Source organism: Micropterus salmoides, unplaced genomic scaffold (genome assembly GCF_014851395.1).
Source record: "Micropterus salmoides isolate LMB-PRFRI ecotype aquatic unplaced genomic scaffold, ASM1485139v1 Ms_hic_scaffold_18, whole genome shotgun sequence".
Lineage (NCBI taxonomy): Eukaryota > Metazoa > Chordata > Actinopteri > Centrarchiformes > Centrarchidae > Micropterus > Micropterus salmoides.
This window is the reverse complement of record NW_024040928.1, coordinates 31,313,514-31,324,831: the sequence shown is the minus strand read 5'-3', so window position 1 is coordinate 31,324,831 and position 11,318 is coordinate 31,313,514.

Sequence of the window (11,318 nt, the reverse complement as noted above, 5' to 3'; positions counted from 1 at the left end):
GGTCCAGGTCCAGGTCCAGGTCCAGCAGAGTCTGGTCCCTGCTGCTGCTCTGGGCTTCAACACAACACACACAGAGCTTTGAGAGTGAATAATGATGGTGGAGTGATTTGAGTCCTGGACAGTTAGAGATCCTCATCTCACCTCTGAGCTTTGGTCTGGCTGTCATGTTCCCCACACAGAGTGCTTTTAGAGGGAGGGACTCCCTCCTCTCTGTCCTCACACTGATTCATAGCAGAGCCCACACCTTCACACAAACACAACAACATGCTGAGAGAGCTGCACTCATTCATTACAACAAGCTTTACATCTCAGGACACTTTAGTTCTCCTCAAGGTCTGTGTCTTTAAATCTTTATTTCTGTCTTTAAATGTTTAAATCATGACCAGAGAGACACAGGATGGCTGATTTTACTTTGGTCCTTCTCTATTCCTGTGAGGGCCCCTGATGGCTGAGGGGCCCTAATCAACCTCTAAGTTCCCCTCCACCCTGGGCTGGCTCTGGTCCATCTAGAAAGGATCCTGGAGCCTCTGGTACAGCTGAGACCTGGGGCCTCATGTATAAACGCTGCCTACGTATAAAAAGGTTACGTACGCTGGTTTTCACGCACACGTGGATGTATAAAAATGAACGTGATGTGAGAATGTGAAGTTCCTCCACAAACTTTTGTCTGGCTGTCAGTAAACTGGTTTTCCTGCTAGACCAGGACGTCTTAGTTCGCAGATGGTCCCCTCTCCCAGAGACTGATGCTGATTGGAATGTTGTTTACCAGATAGTCGTGCCTTCTCTGTATAGACAGCATGTGTTATCAGTTGCGCACGAAAGCAAATGGTCAGGACACTTGGGGGTAACGAAAACTTATCAGCTCATTCTTAAGCACTTCTTTTGGCCAGGGTTAAAGTCAGATGTAGCAAAGTTTTGCCGTAGTTGCCATGTGTGCCAGATAGCAGGAAAGCCAAACCAAACAGTCCCTCCTGCCCCACTACATCCTATTCCTGTAATGGAAGAGCCATTCGACCGAGTGATAATAGACTGTGTGGGTCCGTTACCCCGCACCAAGAGCGGAAACCAATATATACTCACCATTATGTGCGCGGCAACTCGTTTTCCCGAAGCAATTCCCCTTCGTAATATTACAGCCAAAGCTGTAGTTAAGTCCCTCACCAAGTTCTTGTTGTTTTATGTTTGTTTTCATCAGTCTCAGGGGTGCTGTGCGTTTTGTGTTGTGTTTTTCAAATGCCGTAGGTTAGTGAGCTTTTGGTTTATTCTTGTTTTGTTAGTATCTCTGTAAGGAGTAATCCTCCTTTTGAGGATCTCCTTTTGTTATAATTGTTTGTTGATTTCCACAGCACCCATTGGCCCATCCTCTGTTTGTGCTCCACTTGCATTATTTCAAATAAATACCCTTTCAAACCAACAACATCTGGTTTATGTTTATGTCCCTATATCCCTAGACACCTCGGGACGTAACATGAGTCAGTTTTGGAGGTGAATTTTTGTACATTCCTGTCAAATATCCTGTTTATTTGTTGGATTATTTTGTGTACTTGTACATTTTGGATCTCTTGACTTTCTCTTTCTTTATATTTCTATACTTATGTTTATGTGTCCTGTTAAGCACCAACACACCGAGGCAAATTGCTCGTATGTGAAAATGTAACTGGCAATAAACCTGATTGGGATACTGAGATGAACTGTTTGGCCCAGATGCATGTTGGTGATGCAGACTGTAGGAAGAGCTTTGGAAAAGTGGCTTCAGTTTAGAGCGCTGAAGAAAAAGTCTGTAATAATTCCAGCTTCTCCAGTGTGACGAGTTGCTGCTTTTCTGTTTTGGATCTCAGTAAAGTGAATAAATAGGAGCTCTGTAGACTATATCACTAAAATTATATAATTCTCATTATTGTTTTATAACCCAGCCCTACTACATACTACCTGCGAGCGCAGTATGTACTACATATAGCATACTGCGTTTCATAGTAGTACGCAGTATGAAGCTGTTAACAGATTTATTTTGCAGTAGCCGGTTCCCGGTGTTGGAAAGAAGAAAAATACAACAGAAGGAAAATAAATATAAACATTTTCTTCTAATTGAATCTTGTGTAAAACAATCTGCAACAAAGGTAACGTAGTGAGCTGCATCTGTACTACTACCAACAACAAATACAAATATGTAGTCAGAATGTGCATTAGTGCTTCTGTCATTGTTTTTACAAATGTCTGTGCTCACATGCTGATGTCTTCTATGTGGCATCTTATTTGTGCTCGTCTGCTTTTGTCTGTGTTTATGTGACTCCGGTTTTTATGTTTTATCCATGTTCCTGGTTCTCTGCTTGGGATTATGTGCTTAAATTTGTTTGAATGTTTTCTGGATGACATGTTTGATGTTTTTTGTTCTGCCATCAACCTGCCAGGGACTCCAGATTAAATGAATCTGTACAGCTAAATCTGGCTCACTTACATTTGGGACTTAGTCCTTATGTTCATCAATGTGCACTGTCCCTTTAAAACAAACAAAGAGGTCATATTAAGCTTTTTGGCATTTTCCCCCTTTTAAGTGCTTCTTACATTTATTTTTCTCCTATTGTTTACTTTCTAGAACCAGAACCCGGCTGTGGCGGAGTTAGCTAAAGAGCTAATGTTCATGAGGAACAGAGAGATAAAACAGTGAGAGTTTGTAAAGGTCAGAGGTGAGGCAGTGAGATTCCTCGTGACATCAGGATCTTTAGGGTCCTGAACAGAGACACAGATCTTCATGTTGCTGCTCATTTTAAAGTTGGACAGGCTCTTAAAACCCCTCTGTGGTGGGGGAGGAGCTCAGTGAGAGGTAAACCATGCTTTGGAGTGGAAATGGATTTTCATCTGAGTGTCCTCCAGACGAGCCCGTCCTTGTTCCAGTGGTGAGACCGGAGCTGTCAACTGATCACCATCTGGTGGTGAGTTGGGTCAGGGGGTAGGGCAAGATTCTGGACAGACGCGGTAAGCCCAATGGGGTAGTGTGGATGAACTGGGAATGTCTGGAGGAGGCCCCTGTCCATGAGATCTTCAACTTAAACCTCTGGCGGAGCTTTTCTGGCACCCCTGTGGAGGTTGGGGACATTGAACATGAGTGGGCAATGTTCAAAGCCTCTATTGCTGAAGCCACAGTGGGAAGCTGTGGTCTCAAGGTCTTAGGTGCCTCGAACACCGTGATGGACACCGGTGGTCAGGGAAGCTTTCCGACTGAAGAAGGAGGCCTTCCGGGATTTGTTGTCTCGGGGGACTCTGGAGGCGGTTGCAAGGCACCCGAAGGACTGCAGCCTCTGCTGTGGCAGACGCTAAGCAGCGGGTGTGGGAGAAGTTCGGAGAAGACATGGAGAAGGACTTTCGGTCGGCACCAAGGTGCTTCTGGAGAACTGTCCGCCATCCCAGGAGGGGGAAGCGGGGAACCGTCCAAGCTGTGTACAGTAAGGATGGGACCCTGTTGACCTCAACTGGGGAGGTAGTTGGGCGGTGGAAGGAACACTTTGAGGAACTCCTAAATCCTGATGGGGGTTTCTCGTCAATTTCCCTGGAGGAAGTCACTGAGGTAGTCAAACAACTCCACAGTGGCAAAGCCCCAGGGATTGATGAGATCCACCCAGAAATGCTAAAAGCTTTGGGTGTGGAGGGGCTGTCTTGGATGACACGTCTCTTTAACATTGCGTGGAAGTCGGGTACAGTGCCCAAGGAGTGGCAGACTGGGGTGGTAGTTCCTCTATTCAAAACGGGGGACCAGAGAGTGTGTGCCAATTACAGGGGTATCACACTTCTCAGCCTCCCCGGTAAAGTCTACTCCAAGGTGCTGGAATGGAGGGTTCGGCCGATAGTCGAACCTTAGATCGAAGAGGAACAATGTGGTTTTCATCCAGCAAACCAGTTCTAATTTTAAATACCTGAAGAGAACAGAAAGATATTATCACATTTGAGGAATTTGGGTCAAAAGCTAACAAAGAAACAACAAACTCCTTTGATATTACCTCTAATGACGTCTCCTAATATCACTTATATGATTACCAAGTACGGCAAACAGAGCACTGAGCAACTGGACATGTGGGTGAAGGAATGTGGCTTTCCAGGAAGTTGCAGCTTCAGTCTCAGACAGTTAGAAACTTTAGAGAGGAAGTTAACAGAAGAAGAAAAGAAAAAGAGAAAAGGGAAACCCTTTAGAGCCGACTGGGCAGCGGATACTGATTGGTTAAGATAAAGGCAGGGACAGCTCCGCTTAACAAATCTGCATCTCAGCATGTCAAACCAGACCTGGACTCCACCAGCCTCACAACCACCGCCGGCGGGACAGCCGAGAGAACAAGAACAGCAACAACATCCTCAACAGCCTCAACCCAGAGATCAGCGTAATGGTGGAGAGATACTGTGTGACATGGGCGATTGTTAAGAGGCACGCCGTTCATGCTGAGGAGTTCTTCAACGACAAAACAGAAAAGAAGAACTGACAAAGGGAACAGCTGGCAGACCGCTGATGGCGGCTCAGCTGAAGGAAGAACTGAACGAGAACCAGGACGAGGACGAGGCGGAAATGACAGCTTTTTTTGGTGTGGCAGACTGGGACACTGGGCCAGAGACTGTCCAGGAAGCGAACAAAAGGCATATTGACGGGGGCAAGGCCAGAGAGTCTGGTTCAGATACAGGAGCTGAGATGACAGAGCAACCAACACACCAATAACGAACAATAATGAGAGCACGAACAGAATCAGACATACCGACGCTAATAAGTGAAGCTGTTCTGCAGACAGGAAGCTGATAAGAGACAACAGAGCTAAAGAACAACAATCATTCCTGTAAATACATGAAGATAGATAGAACAGACAGAAATTTTCCTTCAAATTTGGGGGGTGGTGATGGCGCATGGATAAGATGCTTACCGTTGGTGTGAGAGACCTTGGTTCGATTCCCACTGCGAAACATCCACCATTGTGTCCCTGAGCAAGACACTTAACTCCTAGTTGCTCCAGAGGCGTGTGACCTCTGACATGTATAGCAATTGTAAGTCGCTTTGGATAAAAGCGTCAGCTAAATGTCAACAAGGCTCATTTAAAACATACATTAAAGCACATTTAAAAACAGCAGCTGTACCATGTCTATTATTTGTTGTTCAGAGTGGTTATTGCAGACGGTATGAAAGATTTCTTGTAAATGTTTTTCCTGGCCAGTGGAACTTTATATTGCCTGTCTAATGACAGTAACTGGAAAGAGTTATGGAGTGATGGAGAGGGTGAGAGGGATCCCCTGTGATCAGGGTAGCCTTCCTGATCACAGAGTGGTTGTACAGTTCAGATAAGGGGGTTCGTGGTGAGCCGATTATCTCGCTGCAGTGGTTTATTACGCGAGACAGTTTGGTTTTATGTTTGGCAGCGAGGAGGTTGTACCAGGATGAGATGTTGAAGGTGAGAATGGATTCAATGAGTAACAAGTAAACCAGAGTGAAAATCTCCTTGCTAACAAGTCCTTAGTTTCCTCAGCAGGTGGAGGCGCTGTTGTGCTTTTTTTAACACAGAGTCAGCGTGTTGTGTGAAGGACAGGCAGGTGTTGATCTCTGTTCTCAGGTACTTGAAGGATACAACCTGCTCCAGCAGCTGACCCTGGATACTGAGAGGTTGAAAGAGATGGGAAGAGGTCTTCACTCTGCTCCCACAGTTTTTGTTATATTGAGCTCCAGGGAATGATCAGTAAATGTTTGGACCAGGTTGTTGACTATTGGGATAGGGCATCAGTGCCAGTCAGGTGATCCACCAGGGCCGTGTTATCTGCGTACTTAAAAACAGTTATTCCTTCATTCCTTGTAAAAAACTCTTTATCCATAAAATCAGTGTTGGGTGGACCTGGAGGTCAAAGAGGCAGTGCAGTAGGTTGTTTGTGTTTACAGTATTAAAAGCATAAGAAAAGTCCATGAATAAAATTCTGGTGTGTTGTTTAGTGACAGTGTCTAAAAGTGTGAGACATACATCCTCTACACCATGTTTTACCTTATAGGCAAACTGAAGCAGATCTAGTTTTTCTCACAGCGTGTTCGACAGATGGTTGCATATGTACCGGGTTTGGTCGGGTGTGTGAAGGATGACTCTTGAGATCACTTCTTTTCCACAATTTATTGGCTCGCACATCTGCAGAACACAATGCACACATCAATTGCCCCCTGGCCTCCTCTTACATTACCTCTGCTTCCCTCAGTGGTGCAAGACGCAACTGTGGGAGACGAGCACTACGGAAGCTTAGGAGGTACAAAAGGGGTAGTGTGCAGCTAAGGACATTTCCACGGGAAAAAATAGCAAAAATAAATATAAATAAAAATAACTCAATGAGATAAAATTCACAAATATTCAATAAAATCATTAAATGATAAATAAAATCCACATTATTAATGAATTATTAAAGTGCATTTTTAACTCCGTTACACAAACAACCCTCTCCATACATTTACACAGAACTGATGTCAAGGCTACTGGTCGGTAGTCTTTCTGGGCCAGTGTTTATCAAGCTTCTCAAAGTGTCATTTTAGTCCTAAGTGCTGAGAATTCATGAAATTTCCTCCTAATTTTAAACTTAAGTATACAAGCAAGTTATCAAATTTCTTAAAGCTAAGAATCACCCTTACTCTCCCAGTTATTTAAGACAGCTTGAGATGTCTCTCAAGTGGTTAGGAGTTGCCAGTAGGGTTTGTGACGGCGCTGTGGAGACAGAGACATGCGGAGAGGAGAGGAAGAATTCTGACGACTCGCAGTTAATAAGACGGGATCGGACAGTGCAGGCATAATCTTTGTCAGTGAGTTGGTGAGGGACGACATCTCATCAATGACTTTATGCAATAATGCGTTTTCAACTAAACTGAAGGTTGTGCTGGCACTTCGTAACGAGCCAAAATCATCAACATTGCTGCATTTGTCCTGTGGTTAAGAAACAACCATCAATAAGCCGAATAGTCGTGGAAACAATTATAGCACTTAGGCTACAGCTCCACACATTGTCACACATTTCATTGACTTCCCAATAACACCCCCAGTAATCCAAAAGAAGCAAACACAGTTCATGCAAACAGCCAGCTTAACAGAAGCAGTAGGCGCAGTGATAGCGCTCATATAAAGATAAACTTTTTTGTCTTTCATTTATTAATGTGTGGGCCTATATCATAATGTATTCTCTTGAAAATTCTTTATGTTGAATGTGTGTTGAATATAAACTCCTCTCAGGAATTTCACCATTCAATGTGAATTTATCTGAGAAGATTCTTAAATAAGGAAATCTATTCAGTGATTGGTCCTTGGCTACATCGTCATCCAAAATCCTGTTTGCGGCACAGCAAAGTGTCGTAAATCAGCACTCAGACTGACACTTAAGATTTAGTCCTGCACTTCACTCAAATTAGGACGTTGATGCTTGATAACTAACTTTTAATCACAGCTTCAAGCTAAGATTTTTTTTACTCTTAAGTCAGTTCTTAGCAGTGTTCTTCTGAGTAATTCTGAGAAGCTTGATAAATACGGGCCCAGGTCTTTAGCAGGTGTCTTTTTGGGAAGTTGAATTATGGTGGATTCCTTCCACTGGTTGGGAACACAGGCAGAGTCCAGGAGGTGCTGGAACAGCCTTGTGAGAACTCCACCTAGCTGATTGGAGCATTCTTTGAACACCCTGCCTCTGAGCCTGTAAGGGCCAGCAGCCTTGTGTGGGTTGACTGTGGGTGCTTCTCAAGTCTCTTATTTGTCGTTTCCTTGCTCCTCAATCCTCGCTTGATTCGGAAGTTGTTCTGCTCCGCTCTGCCATCTTGCAAGCCGTCCCAAAGCTCTTATTTGCGCTCCGAGGAGCGATGAGGGGGATCGAGAAGCGATCTCTGAGGAGCTATGAGCGAGGATACACCAATGCATCCTTGGCAGAAGTATTTTACTGACCGACACGCCCCCTTATTGGGTAGCTGATATATTGATTGGACTGATCTCATACATCAGGACAGATAACATTAAAGTCAAGTGCAAAGTCTTGTGTTTGAGTTGTTTTATGATTCACTGTCTTGTTAAAATCTGTGTTTATTGTAGGTCTGAACAACAAAAGCCCCACACACTTTAACTTTATTTATTTATTAGAAAGAGTTTTCTTTTTTTTTATTTCTCCCATCAACTTTTATTATGGAGACAATTAAAGTCAGAGAGAGTCGGAGAGTCTGTCTGCAAGAAACATGTTTTACATAATTTATCGTCATTCCTATTCAGTCACATGTGAGGCTGCACATTCCTGTGTTTAGTCCAAATAGACAATGATAAAACTACTTGTAAGGAGTGGGACAAATCACTAAACTGCACCAAAGTATCTAATGAAGCGAGCAAAGCATCTGATGAAAGCAGCGTGCGGCTCAGCTGATGAAAGTATAAATGAAAGAGTTAGAGCCGACTGATAGCTGACCCAGCTGTGATCAGCTGCCGCCGTCATCAGAAACAGACGTTGCTTCATGTGACGCTTTGGAGGAAGGACGTCTCATGTCACAATCACCAGGTGTTCCCCAATAGTGATGGCTTGGAGGAAGGAGCTGGGGGTTGGCGAGGTCCAGGTGATTGGAGTGCTGCCACTGTTGAACTTGGGGAAGAAACTGTTTAACTGCTCTGCAAAGGAGGTGGGATCTGAGCAGCCAACCACTGGCGGTTTGGGGGCTCTGCCCACCATGATGTTTAAGCCCTGCCACGCCTCCCTCGCATTACCAGAGGTTAGTTTCTGTTCCCCATTGTTCTTGTAGTGTATCTTAGCTATCTTGGCCCTCCTCCTGAACTCCTTCTCCTGAGCTTGTCTCCTTTCAGAAAATTTCTTCTGGACCAGGCAAATTTTCACTTCCTTTGTGATCCATTTTTTATTGTTTGGGTGTATAGTTATTTGCTTGGTGGGAGTGACACAGAATAAAATGTAAGATGTAAGTACATCTGTAAGTGCATGTGAGTCCTCACCACAGTCATTAAAAAACAGGTCCCAGTCTGTCAGTTCAAAACACCCCTTAATGTTTCAGATGTTTCTTTATTCCAGACTCAGGGATTTTGTGATGCATGATTCACCTGTTTTTAGTTGTGACCCATATCTTGGCAGAAGTAAAATGATGCCATAGCACCGGTATAGTCAAACTGCTCCAAGATGTTGTTTAATTCCCAATTTTTGCAAAATCAATTTCACTGTTTTATCCACAAACTCTTTCCCATTATCTGATGATATTTGATCTGGAAGTCCCCACCTGCTTATGACTTCTCTATACAAAAACTTGGCAACCGATTGAGCGTCTTTCCACTTGGTTGGACAGGCCTCCGGCCATCGTGAAAATCTATCCACAGCCACTAGCATGTATCTTTTCCCTTCAACTGGTTTTATCATATTGACAAAGTCAACAACTAACTCACGCATAGGACCCCTTGGGGTGGGAATGTAACCAGGAGGAACAGTCATACCCCTGCGGACATTATTTTTCAGACAGATTGTACACCTGCCTATGACATAGTCAATCTGTTCAAGCAAATATGGTGCCCAAAAACCATACTCCTTTGTGATTTTTCTCCTAACCTCCCCCTGGCAACATGAGCTAACCCATGTGCTTCCTGAATCATCAAACCTAACAGGTCCAGAGGTGCTACTATCAGTCCCTCGTGATTTCTCCAAAGACCCGTAGAATCCTTAACAGCACCTCGATCTAGCCATAACCGTTTATCAATCATAGAAGCAGCTTCCTGCATCAGAATCACTTCCTTAAGCGTAATTTTGTCTTCCAAGTCCACCCCATGAGTGACCAGAAAACCTTGCCCAATTTGTCAGCTCCTGTGACAGCTTTTGCAGCTTCATCAGCAGCTTTGTTCCCTTGTGTCACTCTTGACGCATCTGTTTTATGAGCTGCACACTTAGCTATCGCTATCTCTTTAGGCCTCATCATAGCATGCAACAGTTTTATTATTTGTGCGTGATGTTGTATCGGAGAACCATCCGTTTTCTTAAACCCCCGACCTTTCCACACTGCTCCAAACAAATGACATACATTATGTGCATATGCCGAATCAGTATATATTGTCACTCGCTGCCCGTCTGCTAACAAACACTCTTCTGTTAGCCCCACAAGTTCTGCAAGCTGTGCAGACGCAGGCTGTGGTATTACTTCAGCTTTTTCAACAACAAATCCCGTTCCTTGAGCTTTTACTACTGCATAGCCAGCACACAATTTATCTCCCACACGATAACAAGACCCATCAGTCCAATACGCAAGTCTGATCTAAGCCTTGAGTATTTCTCTGCCTCTTGAACACAATCATGTGGCTCACCATCCTCCGACGTTGGCAAATTCTCGGCTGGATTTACCGTATCACACCTTACCAGGGTGACATCCTCCTGCTCTAAGAGCCTATGATAGTCTCTAAGCCTTGGCATAGTCAATGTGTACTTTCCATAGTTCAGGAGATTCCTGAGACTATGATGGGTAAGAATTGTCACTGGGTAACCCCTCGTAACAGATGATGCTTTGTCATACATTAAATAAACTCCCACCATTGCTCTGTAGCACAGTGGTAGCCCTAATTCCACTTCTGAATATGCAGTCGAATAATAGGAAATAGGTTGAGGATTCGACCCTGTACCCGTCGGCTGACAAAGGACTGCACATGCTTATTTACCTCCAGTGGAATTAGACACATACAACAAGAAATTCTTAGAGTAATCTGGTAGTGTGAGCGCTGGCGCCTCCTGTAACCTCTGTTTGATTGTTTCAAATGCCACAAGGCCTTCCTGTGTCCAGGTCAGATTTCTGTGAAGTTGAGCGTTCCCAGTATCCTTAACCATAGCTCTCAAAGGTCCCATCAAACTAGAATAATCCTCAACCCATGCTGAAGAATAACCAGCAATACCAAGAAACGTCAACATCTCTCTGACAGTTCTGGGCTTTGGAGCCTTACGAATAGCCTCCAATTGACAATCAGAAATGCTTCTGTGTCCATGCGTTATTGTCTGACCCAAATATACAACCTTCTCCTGGCAATATTGCAACTTCTTTTGTGAGGCCGTATGCCCCTTTTCTGCCAATATTTGTAGCAATTTAATTGAGTCTTTGTGACATGTTTCTTCATCTTGTGAACAGATCATAATATCATCGACATATTGAATCACAGTACTCTGCAATATCTGATCTATCCCTACCAAATCATCTTTCAATACTCAATATGAGGACTGTGTTTAAATCCTTCAATCTCTCATACTCATAGAACTGTCCTTTATATGTCAATCCAAATAAACCCTGACTCTCTACACTAAGAGGAACACTAAAAAATGCACCACACAAATCTAAC